Source organism: Erinaceus europaeus, chromosome 8 (assembly GCF_950295315.1).
Source record: "Erinaceus europaeus chromosome 8, mEriEur2.1, whole genome shotgun sequence".
NCBI classification, from domain to species: Eukaryota; Metazoa; Chordata; class Mammalia; order Eulipotyphla; family Erinaceidae; genus Erinaceus; species Erinaceus europaeus.
In genome coordinates, this window is record NC_080169.1 from 47,035,166 (window position 1) to 47,057,806 (window position 22,641).

Below are 22,641 nucleotides of genomic sequence, written 5' to 3' on the forward strand. Positions count from 1 at the left end.
TTCAGGGAAAGGAGGGACCTTCTGCTGTTTAAGAATAGGGTGACTGACTCTTGACCTGAATACTAGGTAAAATGTAAATCATCATCCTATTTTACTTTTTTAAAATCTGTGTCCTAAATCTTCATGAAGACAATGGAATTTTAAGAGGGTACCTCATCTGATAGTATTTATTCTGACTAGGAAGATAGAAGGTGAGGTAGTTATCCCATTCTTCCCACCTTCCTGAAATATTTCATACAAAGTTTGATATGCTGCAAGCTTAAATAAAAATAGATTTGACAACTAAGAACTTGGACTGGAGCTGGTATACTGCACCAGAGTAAAAGGGTTCAGGTCCTGGAACATGTTAGCAGAGGACGACCTAGTGGGGGTTGTATTGTCATGTGGAAAACTGAGAAATGTTATACATGTACAAACCACTGTATTTTTTTTGTCGACTGTAAACCACTAATCCCCCAATAAAGAAATTTAAAAAAAATAGAGTTGACAGGCTGGGTGATGGTGGTGTACCTGGTTGAGTGCACATGTTACAAAGCTCAAGGACCTGGGTTCGAGCCCCTCTTCCCCACCTGCAAGTAGTGAAGCAGGGCTCAGTCACTCTGTCTCTCTCCTTCTCTATCTCCTGATTCTCTCTTAATTTCTGGCTGTATCTATCCAATAAACAAATAAATAGTTTAAAAATATTTTTAAAAGATAGAGTTGAAATAAAAAACCTTTTAAATATAAAGTTTTATCTTGGTAATTATTGAAATTTTGAATTTCTCTTCAAAGTAGAGTCTAATTTATTTCTTATCATAGCTGTCTTTAATATATAAGCAGCATCTAGCTTCTCAATAAAATAGTTTCCTGAGCTCATGCAAAACCAGAAATGAAAAGTCCTTTAATGGTGATCTAGTGAAACTCACACATTCTAAAAAAAGAGAAAATTCAGACCTCAAGCTAGGAAATTAAGCTTTTCAAATATTAAGAGCTTCATCTTGGTGAAAATATACACTACATTTGAAGTTTTTTGATTTATTGGCCATGCCAGTAATTTGATTTGTCTCTAGCACTTTATTTGGGGAGTGGTGGAAGGAGGATATGGAAAAGGGGTATAAAAAGAATAGACAGGGAGTTGGGCTGTAGCGCAGCGGGTTAAGTGCAGGTGGCGCAAAGCACAAGGACCAGCATAAGGATCGCGGTTCGAACCCCGGCTCCCCACCTGCAGGGGAGTAGCTTCACAGGCGGTGAAGCAGGTCTGCAGGTGTCTGTCTTTCTCTCCCCCTCTCTGTCTTCCTCTCCTCTCTCCATTTCTCTCTGTCCTATCCAACAACGACAACAACAATAATAACTACAACAATAAAACAACAAGGGCAACAAAAGGGAATAAATAAATAAAATAAATATTAAACAAAAAGAATAGACAAAAATGGGAGTCGGACGGTAGTGCAGCAGCTTAAGCACAGGTGGCACAAAGCACAAGGACTGGCTTAAGGATCCCGGTTCAAGCCCCTGGCTCGCCACTTGCAGGGGAGTTGTTTCACAAGCAGTGAAGCTGGTCTGCAGGTGTCTTATCTTTTTCTCCCCCTCTCTGTCTTCCCTTCCTCTCTCTATTTCTCTCTGTCCTATCCAACAACAACAACATCAATAATAACTACAACAATAAAACAAGGGCAACAAAAGGGAATAAATAAATACAAAAAATAAAATAATAGATAAAAATGTTCTAATATTATCTGCAGGGAATAGTTTCAGTCACTTTAAGCTTATTACATTCCAAAAACCTCACAATACCCAAGACAACACCTATGTTGAGATACATAGAAAAGGAACTTGGGAGACATACATAAAATTGACAAGAGCATTTTCATAGTAACACCTCAAGAGCTTTTGTTTATTCACTTAATGGACATATATTAAGCACCTCTAGGTACTAGGTAATAAAATAAACATAAGGTTATTCTGTAAGATAGGAAAATTTCCCATGGAATTATGCTTGCTTGATTATGTTTGGTAGAATGGTTACTTGTTGTGTTAAGAATGAAATAAAAACTGAGTCTTTCATCATTTAAGGTTTAAATGTTGAAACATCAAGCAGTCTCTAGTACCATCAATCTTTTGATTTTAGAAAATATGTTTTTTGTTTCTGGTTTTCTTAAAGCCCTTTGCCTTCTGAAGAAGTTGAAGCAATGCCTTGCTCCACAATTTCGTGTGTACTGGATTGAATTTAAGATATGAATGGAGTGTGCTTATGGTTTGAAGAAGAATTTTTTAAAGAATTATTTTAAGTGTATGTTTGCTTAATTAGTCTTCCCATGAGAAGAAGGATCAAACTGATATTTTTCATTGTGATAACCCTAGGACCAGCTCAGGCCCCAAGCACCTGGCCCCAAATTAACCCTCCTATAGGATGATGGCCAGATTTAATCATTGCGGTTGAAGTGCCAGACCCATGTTTTCTCAAGCCTACCACAGGCATCTGTCTTTAGGATATTTTGCAAAGTAACATATATGGTTTTGTGGATAAGAAGCAGCATTATTAATTTATGGCTTGAATGCTTCAAAATGAATTTAAACTGTAGAGTTTGCTGTTCATTTGGAATTTATCACATGAAATTTAACTTTGAATGAACTAGTGTTTTGTCTTAGTGGGATTCCAGTGGGATTCCATTTTAAGCCAAACTTCCATTTGTCTCTCAGAAATACATTATACAACACACTCCTGAGTCCTCTGAGAGAATAGCCCCCGCTGCAGGTAGCTCCTAGGGGGTAAAGGTTGGGAGGGTGAAGAAGATAAGCATCTTAGCCTCTATAGTCACTGCTGCCTCCATGTTTTAAGTCATCAATTCAGAATTAAAATAGGGGTTTTGCTATAAATTCTATACTTTGATTTTACATTTTCTGAAGATTCATATATTTTAAATGGGATTCTCCTTTGTAACAATCTTTAGTGTGCATTTATTTATTTATTTATTCATTCATTCATCCAACATATGATATTAAAGCCCAAACTTGTGTCAGGCCACATGCCCAGGCATATAGCAATGATTAAGCAGACACTCCTGTCATGTGCAGCCATGTGAGGACAAAACAAGTAAGCCCCATAAGCTGTAGTAAACATGTCTCAGGAGGCATGAGTTTTTATAGGAACATGTAGAAGGGACTTCCTGGTGGAAATGGCATCTAAAGGATCTGTGTAGAAGGCATAGGGATAACAGTATAGTTCCAGGCTAAGGAAGCAACTTCCTTTTGGATTATTGCTGGGGCTTGGTGCCCATACTAGGAACCCATTGCTCCTGGCAGCCATCTTTTTTCTATTGTTTCTGTTGGTGGTGTTATTATTGTTGTTGCTGCTGCTGCTGCTACTACTACTACTACCGCTATTGTTGGTGGATAGGACAGAGAGAAATTGAGAGAGGAGGGGAAGACAGAGAGGGGGAGAGAAAGATAGACACCCCACCCATACAGGTAGAGAGCAGAGGCTTGAACCTGCATCCTTGCACTGATCCTTGAGATCACACTGTGTGCACTTAACCCAGTGCACTACCGCCTGGCCCCCAGCAGCTACTTTTTAACCAAAACTCAGAAAAAAAAATGAGTATGTTTGGTGGGAGTAGGGAGATGTAGGACTTGTCAGACCATGGGAAAGGCATGTGGGGCTAAACTAGGAAGGACATCTCTCTGCTACTTCTACCCCTGGATGTTGAAAAGTAGCTCCTTCAGGTCTTCATGTGGAATAAGAGGTTGGAAGGATCCAAGCCCCAAACCTGACAGAGCCCAGAAGAATCATGGAATGAACAGAACGGAGAGTAATGCTCTGTTCTGACATCCACCAGAGTCTGTGATAGCACCACTCCAATTACAGAGCTATTCTTTCTTTTTAGAAATGAACAGAATAAGTATAGATAAGTAACAAGATCAACTGTACTTTGACCTTCTGCCAAGGTGCTTTTCTTAGTGTTTTCAAAATGCTAAGAAACTTTTAAAATAACACACAGTCAGCATGAGCAAAATGATGAATGGAAAACTTAAAATTAAACCAAGCAAATTATCTGTTTTTATTCTGGCATCCTTTGAAACACACAGGCCTGATGACAGAGCACTCAGCAGCCACATCAGTAAGTATTTATTAAATGTCGTTATTTGGGGATGGAAAGACAGAGGTGGAAAAGCTGGATTCCCAACTCTCAAGAAAGACCCTGCTGGTCATGTGTTCCTTGTTCAAACTGCCATGCCAAACAAGACACCTAGAGCCATGTGACCATATGTGTCCATTCTCCCAAAGACCAAGAAATAACAAATGGTGGGCAAATTTAAATGGGCAGGGTTGACTGGTGGTATACAGTTTGAAGCCCCTCTTGACAGGTATGATTCACCTCAGAAGAGAAATGAGCAGGAGACTGTGCCACCAAGTATTTCATGAGCAAACATTACAATGTGTGATATATGTGCCCTCTGAGGCAGAGTAAAAGGGTATAATTTAAAAATAGAACTCAGCTTCTTATAGCAGATTACATCAGCTTAAGTTGTGAGCTCACAGACGAGCTTTTGCAGCCTGATGCCCTTGAGAGAGTCCTCCTGTGGTCAATTAAGTGTCTTGTTTTTCATGAAAGTCAGAAATGGAATGGGGGTAATTATTCTAAATGGAATAAAAGCTGTGTTAGGTATAAGAAAATAGTTCTGAACCCTCTAAAGAGATAATATGGAAATGTATACGTGGGCATTTCTAGGAGTTGAAGTTCTTACAGACAAGGACAAGGGAACAGGAGGGTCATTTAGTAAATGGCTTAATGAAATCCTACATTTGTGTAATGTTTCATTACCTTAATTCAAAAGAATATCAAAGAAGTTTTATAGGAAATATGAATGATATGTACTGGTAATCTTAGCCTTTTACCTATTCAGAATATTACTAGGTTTTGATGAACTGTTAGTGTATTAGGTAGTATTATCAAAAGGTGGACTACAGTGTGGAAATTTTATTAGAAACTGTTGTTGTGTGGATAGATGGAGCCTTATTAGTCCCATTAGCCCAAGGTGTCTATGAAGGTTTGAGTCTATCGAGCTTGGTCAAGAACTAGAAAACAGAAGTATTGATACTGCAGGGTTTTTCCTGGGGACAAAGATGTGGGTTAATTGACAGTATCATTAATTACTACTGAGCTCATTGGTCTTTTTCAGAGGTCAGGCTCTTTCAGCAATTGAGGGCAGGTCCCAGGAGAGCTGGAGACGCCTGGTGATGAAGGAGTCAGCACTCAGCCATCTCCACACTCTCTGATAACGGTCTTTCCCTTTTGCCTGGACAGTCTAAATCTGATTTAAACCAGTGTTCTGCTGCAGTTCAGTGCTACAATAGGACTAAAACACTCAGTAAGTCATGCTGAGTGAATGTGGAGTGTTCAGGTTGAGATTCATGTTGTGGGACAACATTGAGTGTCTGTCAAAGCAGTGTCATGTTTCCTGTACTTTGTTTACTTCATAAATGAAAGAGGAGGTGCTTGAACCATCATCTCTTCTCTTCCAGTTCTAAAATTCTATGGACTGCACTGAGTCCTTTGATGAGCCAAAATGTTATTTGGTAAAGCTAGCTCTTGTTCACATATTTGATTCATAACCCTCCATTTTCATTTGTTGGCTTTTGGTATGTGCATATTGTCTGTTTTGTTTGAGTTTAACTATGCCATCTATTTTTTGTGCTCCCCTAGAAAATTAAATCTAGTTGCTAAGCACCATCCTGAAGTTGCCATTTCTTTATGCTGCCTAGATGCCATAAGAAAAACATACTGTTTTCACATGGCACAACTGGGAAAAGAACAAATAATTACACCCTTGCTTCATTTCTGAATTTCATAAAATGAGACCATTGGGGCTTTGTGTGTTTATTATGTTCCTCTACTGAACTTGGTAAATAATAAAGATTAGTTTTAGAGTTAAGGCACGACCATGTAGAAGTCATGCATGAGCACCTGAGGCAAGAGGTAGGTGCTTGCTGGTTGCTCCTGACTGGAAACTGAGAAAAGGAAGGTATGTGACCACAGAGTTGGGATAGTTCTGTGCTTTCTTCCCTGCCCTACCAACACCAACTATGACAGCTTAGGTATGTCTGGTAAGACTGTATAGCATGTTTCTCACCCACTATGGGAGAGCTAGGGACCAAGATGATCACCAACTTCTCTCTGTGGTAACATTTTTATTATTTTTTCTCTAAATTATTGAACTCTGTCTTTAGAGAAGTATAGGCATTGGAACAGAGCTGGTACATCCCATTGTCAATGTATCATTTACCTTTGATTTCAAGTAAGTTGAATCTGCTTACTCTTATTGCTATTGTTCTATATATCAGAGTTAGCAAAAGAATCTTTCATAATTCTTGAGTAGAACCTTTGGAATTTGTAATTTTTTTCATCTTATGGATTAGACTTTTATCTCAATATTAATACTTTTGCACGGGTCAGAAACCTATGGCCCACAGACCAGCCAGTTGCTTTTATTTAGTCTTCGCTGGAACACAGTCATGCTCATTCATTGATATGTTGTTGATGGCTGCTTTTGCAATGCCATGGCAAAATAGAGTATCTAATATAGAGGCATATGTAAACAAAGTGAAAAGTAGTTTAGTTTTACCATTAAAAAAAAAAGACTTCTCTGGTCCTCAATTTATGGGCACCTTTGATACAGATTGAGGTTAAAATTGAGAGAAATTTGAAGTTTTTTAATTATCATAAACCACAGAATGAAATTTACCTTCTTAACCATTTTAGAGTCAGTTTTGTGTGCTAATAGTAATATCATATAACTGATCTCCAGAACTTTTTCATCTTGAAAAACTTTATAAATTATATTTATCTGACAGACAATCTCATTTCTCCCTTCTCCTAAGAAACAACTATTCTGCTTTCTTCATCTTATATTTGGCTGCTTTAAATTTCACATGTTCAGTAAAGATATATAATATTTCTCTTTTTGTGATTAGTTTACTCCATTAACATAATGTCTTCAAGGTCTATTCATGTTGTATCATGTGGCAAAATATCTTTTTTTAAGACTGAGTAATATTCCATTGCATGCATGTATCACATGTTAGGTAGCTACTTAGTCACTGGATGGATAAATTAGGGTTCTCACCATATCTTAGTTGTTGTGAACAGTGCTGTTACAAACACAAGTGTGCAGGTAATTTTCTAATACCCTCCTCAACCCAAAATAAATAGTAAGCAAATACAGTGTGCCTTTTATGAATGTTAGTATTACTGAATGATATTTAATTCTGGCATTGCATAAACATGAGACTCAGATTGTGTGTGTAAGGAGCTAATTAATTTGGCCATCCTAGAAGGAATTATCTACATGTACTCACTCATAATATACATTAACTAGTTTCTGTGAGAACAGGAAATGTTGGCACAATTTTAAAAATAAGCATGTGATAACATAAAATCTAATGTTAGTTTAACAGAGATGCTTTATGTAGGATTAGGAGGACTGCTTTTTTCATGAGAGAGGTATTGAATCTTTACATTATGGCATTTCAATAACTAGAACAAAAGTTGCTTAATTCTCAAGTTTCAGAGTAGACTCTGGACAAAGTGGGTTATTGAAGTGTGAACTGATCTGATCCAAGATAGTTGTCCCTTTGCCAGATTGGCCAGCTTTTCTTTCTGAGACTTAATTGTATTGGATTGCATATGCAAGCCTGGTTTCTAGAATTTCATGGTTGATAATATACAAAACATGCAGACTTTACTGAGTAGAACCACCAGGTTTCAGATCAAAATTCTACCATAGAGTGGGTGCATTTCATAACAAGGAGTTCTTAGTGCTGCAGCAGCTAGACACACTTGGATGGATTCATTATTTCCATGCTTCATAACCTTGTACTTTTGGCTGCTGGGTCAGAGGGATGGCTGGTACTCATGATACCCTCCTCTGCTCACATTTAACCACAGAATGTTCCATCTGCCTCAGTCTCTTTTGGGTAGCTCCTGAAGAAGGTATCATCTTAGATTATGGTTAAATGGAAAAGTTCTGTGTTCAATTAGCATGATTTGTTAGTTTCTCTTTAGTTTCAGTGTCCAAGTCTGCCTTATCTGTATATCTCTCTAGACTGCTGTCTTCTTTTTGATTGGATACTCAGATATCATAATTCTCAGCTAGTCTTCTTATTCTCTTATGGAAAATTAGTTGCACTTTCCCACATTTTTAAGGATTTAGTATGAAAGATGGTTGCATCCTAGTGTATTAGCTTACCACTCCCACTTTAAATGTTTATACTTTAAGAATCTAGGGAGTCGGGCTGTAGCGCAGCGGGTTAAGCGCAGGTGGCGCAAAGCACAAGGACCGGCATAAGGATCCTGGTTCGAACCCCGGCTCCCCACCTGCAGGGGAGTTGCTTCACAAGCGGTGAAGCAGGTTTGCAGGTGTCTATCTTTCTCTCCCCCTCTCTGTCTTCCCCTCCTCTCTCCGTTTCTCTCTGTCCTATCCAACAACGATGACAATAATAACTACAACAATAAAACAACAAGGGCAACAAAAGGGAATAAATAAATAAAATAAAATAAAAAGAATCCATTCCACTATGTCTACTTGTTTTATTGCTGGAATAGAATGTAGATTGTATTTGATTTCCAACTGGGACTATATAGCTATAATTTCCTGAATCTCAACCACTTGTACTACTATAAATTGCTTTTATTAGGGGGGAAAAAAGAATTCCCTCAAATACATGCCTCTTTGCAATCATACTTTTCAGTGACACACACAAGTTATTTTTTACATCAAACTGTATAAGTTGACTGTGCTGAGATAATATTTCATAAAGAAAATTCTGAATTACAATTACTTCAGAAAAAAATTGTGTTGCCCTATCATCAAGGAGTACAGGATGGTTTTAAATTACACCTTCTTAAATGATTGAGGAGATATTTTTCAAATCCCACCCAAGTGTTCCTAACAAGATTTATCCAAATAATGTTTACTCCCCAGTACAATCAGGGACTGTCAATGGCTTCACAGATTTCCTGTTTTCTCAGTGAAGCTGGGAGTTGCTTTGTATCCCAAGTCCTAAGTTCACATATACGCTGAACTTAAAGTAATGATTACTCTAAGTGAAAAAAAAATTCTGTTTTATACCCAGCAGTTATCACACAGATAAACATTGCACATTTTTTTACAGGAACATATATATAAAGGAACCCTAAAATCTCAACCTGACCAGTTTTTACTCAGGGAACCCTAAGAAGGAGGAGGCCCTTGAAAGGCCACTGATATAACTTTGAAATAAATTTCCCACATGCATTAATCAGGCTTCTGTTGTTACCATCAAATGAAATATAATTTTAGAGCTTGGTAAAACTTCACAGTTGATTGGTTCTTTCTATCTAACTACCAAACTATCTGTCCATCCATCTATTTAAATTCACTCCCCAGCTGTGATTCTGAGACAACCATTGTCATTTAGATGCTGAGTCCTCACTGTGGTTCTTCTGGTGACTGGTGACATTGAAATAAGGGATACTTTACAAGATAAATTAATTATATAAACAAATTGGGGGGTGCATTTCTTTTTTCTGCTTTGTTGTTTTTAAGAGACCATCCCTGCTCTGGGCCTCCAAAGGTGAGACTCTTCATTCTTACAAGCAGAACTAGTTCATGGGTATTCATGTCTGAGAGCGGTCCATGCAGAGAGACTTGGAGAATATGTATGTATGAAGAGGAAGAACCATGTGAGAAGTCCACAAATTAATGTATGTCAGATAAATGAAGAAATTTCTCAAATAGACAGGGAAGCTGAACAAAAATCTAGTAATGTTAAATACATTACATTTAAGATCTAGTTCCCTTTGATTTTTTTTTTTTTAATATTACATTAGGAGGAAGAAGACACAGAAGAACCTGGCAATATCAACTGCTTTCAGGGTAGGGAACTAGATTGAGGTGGATGAGGTAAGAAGGAAAGAGGAGATGAGGAGGAGAGGAAATCGAGATGCAGAGATGAAAATGAGGTTGGAGTTTACAGTGATTTTTTTTATGCTTTTCAGATTTTGTGCCAAATGCAAGTACTATCCTTAAAATAAGGCAGATAATAAATAAAAATCTAGTGGGACTCATCAGTGGCACACTAGTAGAGCTATTACCATGCACAAGGACCTAGATTCAAGCCAATGAAGGGGGAACTTAACAAGTGATTGAGCAGTGCTGCAGGTGTCTCTCCTCTCTCTCTCTCTCTCCTCTCTCTCTCTCTTTCTCTCTCCTTTTTTCTCTCATGTAATCTAACAAGAAAGAAAAATTAGTGAGAGTAGAGGGAAAAGCAATAAGGTTTGCTAGAAAAAAAGGGAAAATAGAGAAAATTTAATTGATAAAAAGAAGACCTGGTATTTATTTATTTTTGTTCTATATTTTAATAGTATTAAGGAGAAGATAAATTGAAGGCTTGAGAGGCAAAGATGGGAAGCTAAGTTCCAAAGATGATGTCATATAGGCACCCTGATAAAGGAAACAGGAGGGTGCAGTCATCTAAAGCCATCAGCAGGGAGAGCCATGTGAGATGGTTAAATCACTGAAGGAATGAAAGGATCAAAAACAATGCCTGAGTAAATCTACCAGTATTGAGAAAGATGGGAATGCTCTTCTCAAAAACCTACAGTTTTTAAGAGAAGCAAAATAAGCAGAGTTAAACTTATATAAAAGGGGGGTGGAGGTTGAAAAAGCAAAAAGATAACTTTACCCTCAACCCCTCAACCGCATCCTAAAAAGAACACACACGTTTTGTTTTGTTTTGTTTTGTTTTGTTTTGTTTTGTTTTGTTATAGTGAGAATGTAGAAGATTCAAAGGAAGAGAGGACAGCTAAGTCAGTGAAACTTCACAGGAACTTAGGCTAGACATATAGATATAGATATAGATATAGATGTATCTTAACCTGAAGGTTTTCTGCTGGCTTTATTGACTTATTCTATGTTCATCATCCACTTCTGATTTTCATTTGTGCTATTTAATATATTCAAACAAAATAATTAATTACAGTATCTCTATAAACTATTTCAAACTCTTAGCAATTTCATCAGTTCTCTTTTATATTGTCTTCCAGGTTTTACAAATTAAGCCAAGAGTACTTATGCTCTTTTGAGCCCTAATTTGGTCATTTCTATGTAAGTAATATGAATTACCATGCATCAGATTCTATCCTTTGTCTATGAAGGATTTTTTTTTTTTTTAAGAAAGGAGACATTAACAAACCATAGGCTAGGAGGGGTACAACTCCACACAATTCCCACCACCTGATCTCCATATCCCATCCCTTCCCCTGATAGCTTTCCCATTTGAAACATTTTTTCAACTTTTTTTTATTAGTGATTTAATAATGATCTATAAGATTGTGGGATAGGAGGGGTGCAATTTATACAGTTCCCACCACCAGAATGCCATATCCCTGCCCTTCCATTGGAAGCTTCCTTATTCTTTATCCCTCTGGGAGTATGGACCAAAGATCTCTATGGGGCACAGAAAGTAAGAGGTTTGATTTTTGTGATTGCTTCTCTGCTGGATATGGGTGTTGACAGGTTGATCCATATTCCCAGCCTTTCTCTACCTTTCCCATGAAGCATTTATTTATTGATAGTTTATTGTAATACACCCACACGGACCTCCAAATGCTCAAGATTGAGAAGAAATTGAAATCTATGCAGATTGGAAGTACACAACTTTTTGTACACATTATATATTGGGCTCCTAGTAGCAAAGTGAACATATCAAAATCAGAAATGAGTAGGCTGGGTAAGAAACAGCGTTTTCAGAGACCATTTCATTTTCACTGGAATTTTTATCATGGTCAATATAAATCAGGTGTTTTAGAATAAAATATTGACAGCATCTTTAATTTTAAAAGATTTCCATATCTTCCTCAGAAAGGCTGTGTAAGCGATGCTTCCTTATCCTCATTCCCCAAGCTTTGCAAGGAAAAGCCAGTGATTTTATAAGTTGAAGCTATGTCAGCTAACACTTTTATTGGTGCTTATTATCTAGACTTCTTCTTTTAATTTTAATTCTCTGCCAAACTAAAAGAAATGATGTATAGTTAGGCAATGGTTGTTTCTAAATTGGACTATCTCTTCCCAATCTATTGTGTACTCTAGATTTGTTGACCTACTTGTCCCCTTTGTCTCTCTTGTATTCCCTCATTGTCCCCACTAATCCAAACATTTGAATAACAAATCATCTAAGTAAAATCTGCATGAGGAAATTGATGTTATAAAGGGATTTGAAACCAAGGATTCAATCATCTTTTTATCCTTCAATCTAAAAAGAGCATGTTTAAGAGAATCTTAAATAGGATTTGTGAAAAAGTAGACTGCTACTCATTTCTTGTTTAAACATATAGCTTTTTCATAGTGCAAAGTACAGTAAATATTTAAACTCTCATAATGAGCAACTTAAGTTTATTTATGTAACAAAATTAGCACATTTAAAATTTCCCCCAGCCTAGATTTTTCCCCAGCATACTGTCATATATATGCTAAGTAAATGTATGATATAGAGTATTTCAGCTTAAATTTTAAATTAATCTTTAGTTTATAAATCTGTCTTATATTGGTTATTTCTTTAAACACACAACAGTTCAGTGACATCAATGAATTCTTTGTCTTGTAATTAGAGATCTGAACCAGGGCTTGAGCCCCCCAAGTTTTCTGATTCCAAAGTCAGTGATCTCACTCCTTCTGCCTCTTAACCCAATAAATTGGCTTGTATATAGTTCTAAGCCACTGTGAGAGAAAATATTTCTACAGTTCTGGAGACCCAGCTTCACATTAAAGTACCATATTTTCAGCATATGTCTCTGTTCTTGTTCTTTGATTCCCAGTGGCTCATTTTGTGTGTTGTGTGTTTGTTTGTTTACCAAGAAATAGTTGGATTTTTATTTCCCTTCTGATTAAGTCAGCCCATCAATCTCTTTCTATTCCCAACATATTGTGTTATTTCTCTGATGTTTAGCACTGCTGCTATTCCCTTTATGGTATGTGTGCCCCATTAAGCTGGAATATCTGGTCTCCAGCTTTGGTTCCTGGGGGCGTCAGATGCCTGAATCACACAGCAGTGTATTTCAAGTTCAGGGTCCCACACTGGAATAGAAACATAAGACTCAGGGGTGTAAAGTAGTTATTACTATATTCAGCATCTCAACCAACGATCCTCTGTATTTTGTATGCTAGGTTTTGAGTCAGCAAGCCATGGCTTTTTACTCATATGGGGAAAGTAGCAAAGCAGAAGACATCATAAAGGTTATGCAAAAGCCCATCATGCCTGAGACTCTAAGCTCCCAGGTTTAGTTCCAGACACCATAAACCAGAGGTGAGCAATATACTGGAGCCAAGTGTGTATGTGAGCAGAGACGGGGGCAGAGTTCCCACAATAAACAGAACAGAAAGGTAACAGGTTACCTGTGATATTTCCACTAGGTGACATCTTCCTACACATCATAAACCTACATGTGATTCTCTCTTACCTGACTTAAGCATAAAAATTGGCTGAGAAATCCACCAACTGAACGTAGAAAATCCCGGATTCCACCTAGGAATTTTGACTCAGGAGGTCTATGATAGGGACAGGAGGTTGATTTTGAACAAATCCCCAGGTGATTCCCTCCTTGGTATTATCCAGATTAATTTAAAAAACTGGAGTAGCCCCAGGTTAGTTGATACCTAGAATTTATTACTCAAGATCATACTGTTGCATGGGCATGCAGCACACAAGCTTGAAAATTAACTTATACATATTAAGCACAGGGAATTTTCCTGGGACAATCTGCCACAGTTAATGTCCCACTATGCATATTTAAAAAATGCCTGTAGCATCCAAAATAAATCTTCCCCTTCTGTATCCTTCCCCACTCGTGTGGTTTGTCTATTGCTCATAGCTGATCCATCCTTTTAGAAATAGATCAACCTAAGACAGAGATGGCTTCATCACCAAGTCCTGTAACACTGCTGTCATTTGACTCTGTGGTTGTTCACAACTAACAGTTTTCATAATAAGACAATGTGCTGACGTTGAAGTATTTTCTTTAGTCAGTACCAAGCTATATACCTTATTATATATCAGCTTTCACAAGGCAAATGCAGATTCCTACCTTATTGCTTGCATTGCCCAAATAGGAAGTCTCTTCCTTTACTTCCTCCCCAACTATTTATGGGCACAATTTCTTCTAAGCCTGGTTGAAAATACAGAAACTCACTTTTTGGTTGATATACTGGTTTTTAATTGTTCAAATCTACTGTTTTATAATGTCCTTCAGCTGCACTAAAGGTTCTCAGAAATCTTAAAAGACGACTTGACTTCTGCTTCATTCTCCAGTCATGTGGCACTATGTTTTTGTTAAATAAATAGCAAGTTCTTTATCTTTACTTGCTTTTTTAAAAAGTTTTTTTATTTATAAAAAGGAAACATTGACTAAACCATAGGATAAGAGGGGTACAACTCCACACAATTCCCACCACCAGAACTCTGTATCCCATCCCCTCCCCTGATAGCTTTCCTATTCTTTATCCCTCTGGGAGTATGGACCCAAGGTCATTGTGGGATGCAGAAGGTTGAAGGTCTGGCTTCTATAATCGCTTCCCCACTGAACATGGGTGTTGACAGGTCAATCCATACTCCCAGCCTTTCTCTTTCCCTAGTGGGGAAGCAGAGATGAAGAGTTGGAGGGGTCTTCCATTTTGTAGATAGCTAGTAGGTATAATTTAGTTATACTCCAGAGGGCCTGTGGCTATACTAGTTTTTTGTTTGTTTGTTTGTTTGTTTTCCTTTCTTTTTCTTATTTCCCCTGAGCATGAAATATGATATGCATGTGGATCCAAGTTATTGTCTGGGCAAATGATGTCATGGCTGGAAAATGACCAGAAAGCTGGATCATGGAAGAGAGTAGCTTCCTAATATGAGAAAGAGGTATAAATATTGTTGACTGTAAACCCCATTTACTTGCTTTTTTAATTTATTTATTTTTATTTATTTTTATTTTTTTTAATATTTATTTTATTTATTTATTCCCTTTTGTTGCCCTTGTTGTTTTATTGTTGTAGTTATTATTGTTGTTGTCGTTGTTGGATAGGACAGAGAGAAATGGAGAGAGGAGGGGAAGACAGAGAGGAGGAGAGAAAGATAGACACCTGCAGACCTGCTTCACCGCCTGTGAAGCGACTCCCCAGCAGGTGGGGAGCCGGGGTTCGAACCGGGATCCTTATGCCGGTCCTTGTGCTTTGCGCCACCTGCGCTTAACCCGCTGCGCTACAGCCCGACTCCCTTAATTTATTTTTATCTGAAGTGTATAGTGGGGAGACCAAATCAGGTTAAAATATTATATATTTATTTTAGTTTTTAAATAGTTTATCTATCAATGAGAAAGGAAGAGAGAGAGAGAGAAAGAACTAGACATCACTCTAGTACATGTGCTGTGGGGGATTGAACTCAGGACCTCATGCTTGAGAGTCCAATGCTTTATACTCTGCATCACCTCCTGGACAACTTACTTATTTTATTTTTGAGAGAGGTAGGGGGAGAGAGAGAGAGAGAGAGAGAGAGTTGGAGTCCTGGTGCATGATGTTAGAAAATAACAATGCCATTTACAAATAACTGTACCTTATATACTAATAAGGCCAGCTGCTTCTGTATCTCTTCTGAAGTGAACATTCCATTCATATCCTCTCCCCACTATTGAATTGGGTCCTTTGCTTTTTTGTTGCTAGTTTGGTGAGCTCTTTATATATTTTGGTTATTAGCCTCTTGCCTGATGTATGGCATGTAAAGATCTCCCATTCTATGAGGAGTCTCTTTGTTTGGGTGATGGTTTCTTTCGCTGTACAGAAGTTTTTCAATTTGATGTACTCCTGTTGGTTTATTTTTGCTTTAGCCTTTCTTGCAAATGGGTTTGTATCATCGAAGATGTCCTTGAGATTTAGATGGGAAAGTGTTCTACCAATATTTTCCTTTAAGTGTTTGATAGTTTCTGGTCTAGCATCCAGGTCCTCAATCCATTTGGAGTTGACCTTTGTTTTTGGTGAGACATACTGGTTCAATTTCATTCTTCTCCATGTTTCAATGCAGTTTTCCCAGCACCATTTAACTAAGACTATAGGTCGTGTAATATTTCAAAGAAAAAGTCATTATTAGAAATGTGAGAGCAATTTAATCCCACTGTTAAAATTCAGTCAGGTTACCAGTTTGAAACCTTGGGTGCTTCAGTTATAGGAATATATACTCAGAACTAGTGTCTATGCATCAAAACTTTTGAGACTTCATTCTGTTTTTCCCCTCTGATACTGATTAAACAGTGATTTATAAGAACACAAGTTAATAGGAGTGTATGTTAACATCATTCCTGCCACCAAAGGTTTGTGTCCCTACTCCAGCCCATTATAGTGGAAATGAAAGTCTACCCACACCCTCCTCCCGAGAGTTTTTTTTACTTTGATGCAATACTCCAAACTCAGTCAAATTCTACTTTGTGTTTCCCTTTCTGGTTTTCTTTCTTTCTTCCTTCCTTTCTTTTTTTCTTTTTCTTTTCTTTCTTTTTTTTTTTTTTTTAAACCAGAGCACTGCTCAGCTCTGGTTTATGGTGGTGTGGGGAATTGAATTTGGGACTATGGCGCCTCAGGCAAGAGAGTCTCCTTGTTTATCCATTATGCTATCTTCCCCCACATTCTCTTCTTATTTCTTAGCTTCTGTTTATGAGTGGGGTCATCCCATACTCCTCTCTTTCTGGCTAATCTCACTAAACATAATTCCTTTTAGTTCCCTCCAGGCTGGGTTGGAAAAGGTGGGTTCTGAATAGTATTCCATAGTGTCTGAATAGTATTCCATTGTATATATATAGCTTTGTCACCCATTCATCTGTTGTTGGGTACCTGGGTTGTTTCCAGGTTTTGACTATTATGAATTGTGCTGCTATGAACCTATATGCATATTTTTTTTTGGATGGGTGTGCTCCTTAGGATATATCCCTAGAAGAAGAATTATTGGGTCATAAGGAAGGTCCATTTCTAGCCTTGTGAGCGTTCTCCAGACTGCTCTCCACAGTGGTTGGGCCAGTTTACATTCCCACCAGCAGTGCAACAGGGATCCTTTGCCTCCACAACCTCTCCAGCATTTGTTGTTGCTGCTGTTTCTAATGTATGACATTCTCACAGGGATGAGGTGGTATCTCATTGTTGTCTTTATTTGCATTTCTCTGACAGTCAGTCACTTGGAGCAATTTTTCCTATGTCTGTTGGCTTTTTGTATCTCATAGTAAGGTCTTATGTGGTATAGTAAATCCTAACCTTGGTATTTTCAAGTAAACCAAATTTCCAGATAACTTGGTTATATAACAATAACTATCTATTGCCTTCTTAAATTCTTAAGACAGCAGGAACCTTTCCCATTCTCTATAAAAACCCATATTTTTCCCAGTCCTGGGGAAAAATTTTCCTTCATGCGTCTCTCAATCCATACTATTTAATACTGTATTTGCTGATCTCAACCAAATCAACGTAAACAGTACCACCTTGACATGTTTCACTTTAGACTGTGTCCAAAGATGCCAGGCATGAGATGTCCACCATCCAGCTCCATTTCTCTAGTGAGACCTTTCCTAGCTCATAGAACTCCTTAATTCCATTTCGGGTGGTACAGTTCCTAGCAAAGCCACAGAACCTAGGTATAGACCAGGGCCCATGAGATAAAGCACACGTATCCATAAGTTTAGAGAAATATATATATCATTGTGGACCCTCTTGTGGGCCTCTACAGGACTTTGCCCTCAGTGTAGAACAACAATGGTAGGGACTTTCCCACTCTCCAAAGGGCGACTGGATCAACATACTCTGGCACTCAAGGAAGATGAGTCCTGAAATGCGTGCAGCCTAGAATATTCCTAGCTATGACCATGGAATTCGAGCTCAGACTGACAGGAATGCAGAGGTTACACAGGCTCCTGTGCTGAATATAGGAACCAGATTAGATGAGTGGGGTTTATACTTAATCGTATTTATATACTTTTGGGAGCTATATACTCTCTTCCCAGATCCAGCTTTCTAGTCCTATTCCCAACTCTGATACCATCTCCCCAGAAAATACCTTTAATGCACCTGCATGTTAGTTGTCAGACTGAGGCAAAATTAGTTAACCCATAGACCCCTTGGAATATACCTAAAATAGACTTCCTAGTTTTTTCCAAAATGGAGACACCAAATCTTATCTGCTATATTCTTACCTTTAGTTTCCTGATCATTAAACAGTTTGTTCTACTTTAGACCTCAATGCTTTTCAGTCACCAAGTTGCAGATGCTACCATGACACCAACCTGACTTCCTTGGGACCTCACCATTGTGTCCTGGAACCCAACCTCTCCAGAATCCTGCCCCACTAGGGAAAGATAGTAACAGGCTGGGAGTATGATCAACCTGCCAATGCCCATATCCAACAGAGAAACAATTACAGAAGCCAGACATTCCACCTTCTACACCCCATATTGATCCTGGGTCCATGCTCCCAGAGGGATAAAGAATAAGAAAGCTTTTGATGGAGGGAATGGGATACGGAACCTTGGTGGTGAGAGTTGTAAAGAATTGTACCCTTCTTACCCTAGTCTTGTTGATCATTATTAAATCAATACAAAAAGAAAAGAAAGGAAAAGAAAAGAGAAGACTGTTGGTATGCTTCTAGTTCTGCTTCTGGTATCCCTTCTGTTACATTGCTTGACATTGTGGTCTATTTACATGGTCATTCTGTTACATTGGTTTGGTCTCACTCCCCCTGCCTCCGGGAGATTTTGGTTTAGTCCTTGCTAGTTGGCGCTTCTTCCTTCTCCCTGCCCCGTATCCTACGTACTTCCTGGGTTCCTGACTCTTCTGCCTGAGGAGAGAGAGGCAGAACAGAATTGTGTGGTGATTAGATTAGATTAGATTAGATTAGATTAGATTAGATTAGATTAGATTAGATTAGATTAGATTAGTTTTTTGAACCGTTCGCTCGTGAATAAAGAAATACTGCTTCTCTGCTCAGTCATGTGTCCCTGGTCATCTGTCTCCCACCGCGAAGCTAGCCCGGCATACTGGTACCCTGAACTCTGACTGACAGAAGACAAGAGAAGAAAAGAAGAGAAAAGGAAAGAAAAGGAAAAGAACTTAAGCTGGCTCGTACGAAGCACAGGGACTGGCACAAGGATCCGGCTTAAGCCCCTAGCTCCCCACCCACAGGGGGGATGCTTCACAAACAGGACTGCAGGTGTCTATCTTTCTCTCTCCCTCTCTGTCTCTTACCCATCTCAATTTCTCTGTGTCCTATCCAATAAAAATGGAGGAAAGTGGCCACCAGGAGCAGTGGATTTGTAGTGCAAGCGCTAAGCCCTAGCGATAACTCTGGAGGCAAAAAAAAAAGAACCTAAGTTGAGTGTGAGAGTGTTTTGCAGACAACAATCATGAGGAGCTGAGAAATTACACCCATATGCCAACAACTATACTATAACCATTAACCCCTATTAAAGTGGGGGAACCTTTATGAGCTGACCAGTATTAAAGCTCTTTTTACTTTTTTCTTTTTGGGGTGATATAAAACTCAAGTTTGTAGCAAAGTGTTTTTATCTTTTTTCTGTGTGTGGTTTAATAATGATCAACAAGATTGTGGGATAATAGGGGCACAATTCCATATAATTCCTACCACCAGACTTCTGTATCTCTTCTCCCCCATTGGAAAGTTCCCTATTCGTTATCCCTCTGGGAGTATGGACCAAAGATCTCTATGGGGTGCTGAAGATGGGAGATCTGGCTTCTGTAATTGCTTCTCTGCTGGACATGGGCATTGTTTGGTTGATCCATACCCCCAGGCTGTTTCTATTTTTCCCTAGTGGGGTAGGGGTCTGGGGAGGATACATTGGTGAGGTCATCTACCCAGGGAAGTCAGGTTGGCATTACAGTAGCATGTGCAATTTGGTGGCTGAAAAACATTAAGAGGTAAAGTAGAACAAATTGTTTAATAATCACAAACCTAAAGGTAAGAATATAGCAAATGAGATTTTTTTCTTAACAAGTTCCCATTAGTATTTTCATTCAATCCATTGTGAGAATGGAAGAAGAGGAGCAACACTTCATTTCACAGATGCACTTAGGTTTTGACACTCATGCATTTAACAAATAACAAATGCTGCTCCATTATGTGCTTTGCACCAAGCAAAAAAGGTATGATGATCCCTAATGTCACAGAACTAATAGGGAGAGAGAAGTACATCTTTATCTCTCTCCCCCCACGTGTGTGTGTGTATTGCATACAAAGAAATAACACAAACTTAGAACATATTCTCTGAAAAAAAACTGTAGTGTGTGTGTGTGTGTGCATGTGTGTGCTTGTGTGTGTGTAGGTATGTATGTATGTCTTCATTAGATGGAAGAAGGAGGTCAAATGTCTCTGTAAACTCACTGACTTTAGTTAAAAACCTCAAGATGCATTGTTAACAGATTGAAGTTGTCAGGATGAATTCTATGAGGGGATGGCATATGTGAAAGATCTGGGATACAATCAGAGCTGTAGGCCACAGGTAAGGTTCAAATTTTTGTAGCTTAGTTTAAGTTAGGAACCAGGGACTGTAGAACTTTATATGATGAGCAAGGATTTTGAAAGTTAAATTGGCACACTGAGAAGCTATTGGAGGAATGTAAACAAGAGACTAATTTTCTTTTCTTTTTTTTTTCTTGTTTTAATAGTTATTCTACTTTTGAAAAGTATGTTGAGAGGTGGGTAAGATAATGAGAGGGGCATGAATAAATTGAGAGAGAAGTATTAATATAGGGTTAAGATAGGGTTAAGACCACTAATGATGATGACTGAGGCAAGGGTAGTAATAATCAATTTAGAAGACAGCTGAGGCACCTAAGATCTACTGTTAATAGAATTGATGGAAATTTGCCTATAGGGAGAGAAAACTCAAGTATAAGCCTTAGGAAAATTACATAGTGAATGTTTACTAAGCCTTAGAAAAGAGTGTTGTTCTTATGCTTAGTGCATAAGAAGAAGAATTTCTTTTTTCATATATTATACCTGAGGTAAGTATGAGAAAATTCCAAGTGGAATTGTATATTTTACTGTGGAGCTCTATGAAGAGGACAGGGTGGGGCTAGGTGTCACACCTGATAGAGCACACATGTTATCATGCATAGAGACCTGGCTTCAAGCCCTCATTCCCCGCCTTTGGGGAGGGGTAAGCTTTCCAAGAAGTAGAATAGTACTATAGATAACCCTTCTTCTTTTTGTCTCTCTCTGTCTATTTTTCATCCTATATTTAAAAAAAAAAAAGACTACTGGGATTAGTGGAGTTGTACAGGTACTAAGTCCCAGTGATAACCCTGTTGACAAAAAATGGAGGAAGACCAGGATGGGGTGGAGGGAGAGAAAGGAACAAAAAGAAGTGGACAAGTAAGATATTCACATTTAGGAAGTGTTGATATCTAGTTGGCATACATCTCATGATAAGATGAAATCTCTTAGGAAAGAATTTGGAATACAAAGAGAAGAGGAACTAGAATTTCAGCAATTGAGTCTGAACTAAAGGAAAAGTGAAAAAAAATAAGTAAGCGGAAAATATGATATAGTATTGTAGTATCAAACAGCCAAACAAAGGTATTTCTAAGGAAGAATGTACTAGCTCTGAATTTTCCCACTGTCATATGAAGTATAAAGAAAAAGAAAAGATGTTTCTAGACTTAGCATCAGAAAATGTTTTTTAAAACTCTATGTACTACGTATGTGTGGAGAATAAGAAAACATGAAGAAAAGGTTGCATGGGTATATAGGGAAAACTCTTGAGAAGCTTAGATGGGAAGTGGAATATAAACAAAGACTAGAGCCTAAACTATTTTTCCTGATAGGAGGCACTAAACCTGTTTGACTGCAGATGAGAAATTGAAGTGAAGTTGCTACTTTGGCAGCGCACTTAAAGTTGAAGGTATAGAAGAGAAAAAGAATACTTGGTGAATCTTCCTCTGAAAGGCTAGCAGGACTATAATACAGAGCCCACATAAAGACATTGATCTTTGTTGAAAAAGACAAAAATAGTGTGAGTATAAAAGATGGAAAGACTGGATTGGCAGGAAAGTAGAAGTTTCAATGTGGTGGCTCCAGTTTTATCATTGAAGTATTTCATATATACATCTGAGAATATTGGGGGAAGGGAGTTGGTTTTAAGAAGAAAGACGAAAGCATAGCATGTGTTTAAGAAACATTTAGTAATACAGAATACCCAATTGAGTAACATGTACAATTGTGAAGGTTCACTATACAAGGTTGTCATTCCTAAAAGGTTTACTGTTCACATCACAAGCATCATAGATTTGTGTGCTTGTTATGGCAAATGCCTGACAGATGGCAGTATTTCATTCTTACAAAATCAAGATAGATGTTGCCTCAGCTTTCTGACATAATAACGTGTTTTTGAATAAGGAATAGCTTCTTATAATTCACATAAAGGTACCACATGGGATTCTTGTGTTGTTTCCCTTCCAGTTAGAAGAGAATACTACTCTTGCCCCCATTGGGTGGTTTTTCTTCAGCATATATGTTGCTTTAGGCATAGGTGTGAGAAGACAGGTGATTCAATCCATCCAAGTCAGAATTTTCCAGTTGTAACATGAATGGAAACAAGAAATACT

General features: G+C 38.1%; 1 protein-coding gene across 8 annotated transcripts in view; it reads left to right on the forward strand.

Annotated features, from left to right (window-relative positions):
- The window catches only part of ICA1 (islet cell autoantigen 1), a 181,102-nt gene that overhangs the window by 55,664 nt on the left and 102,797 nt on the right, over positions 1-22,641 (forward strand). The window lies entirely within an intron of this gene.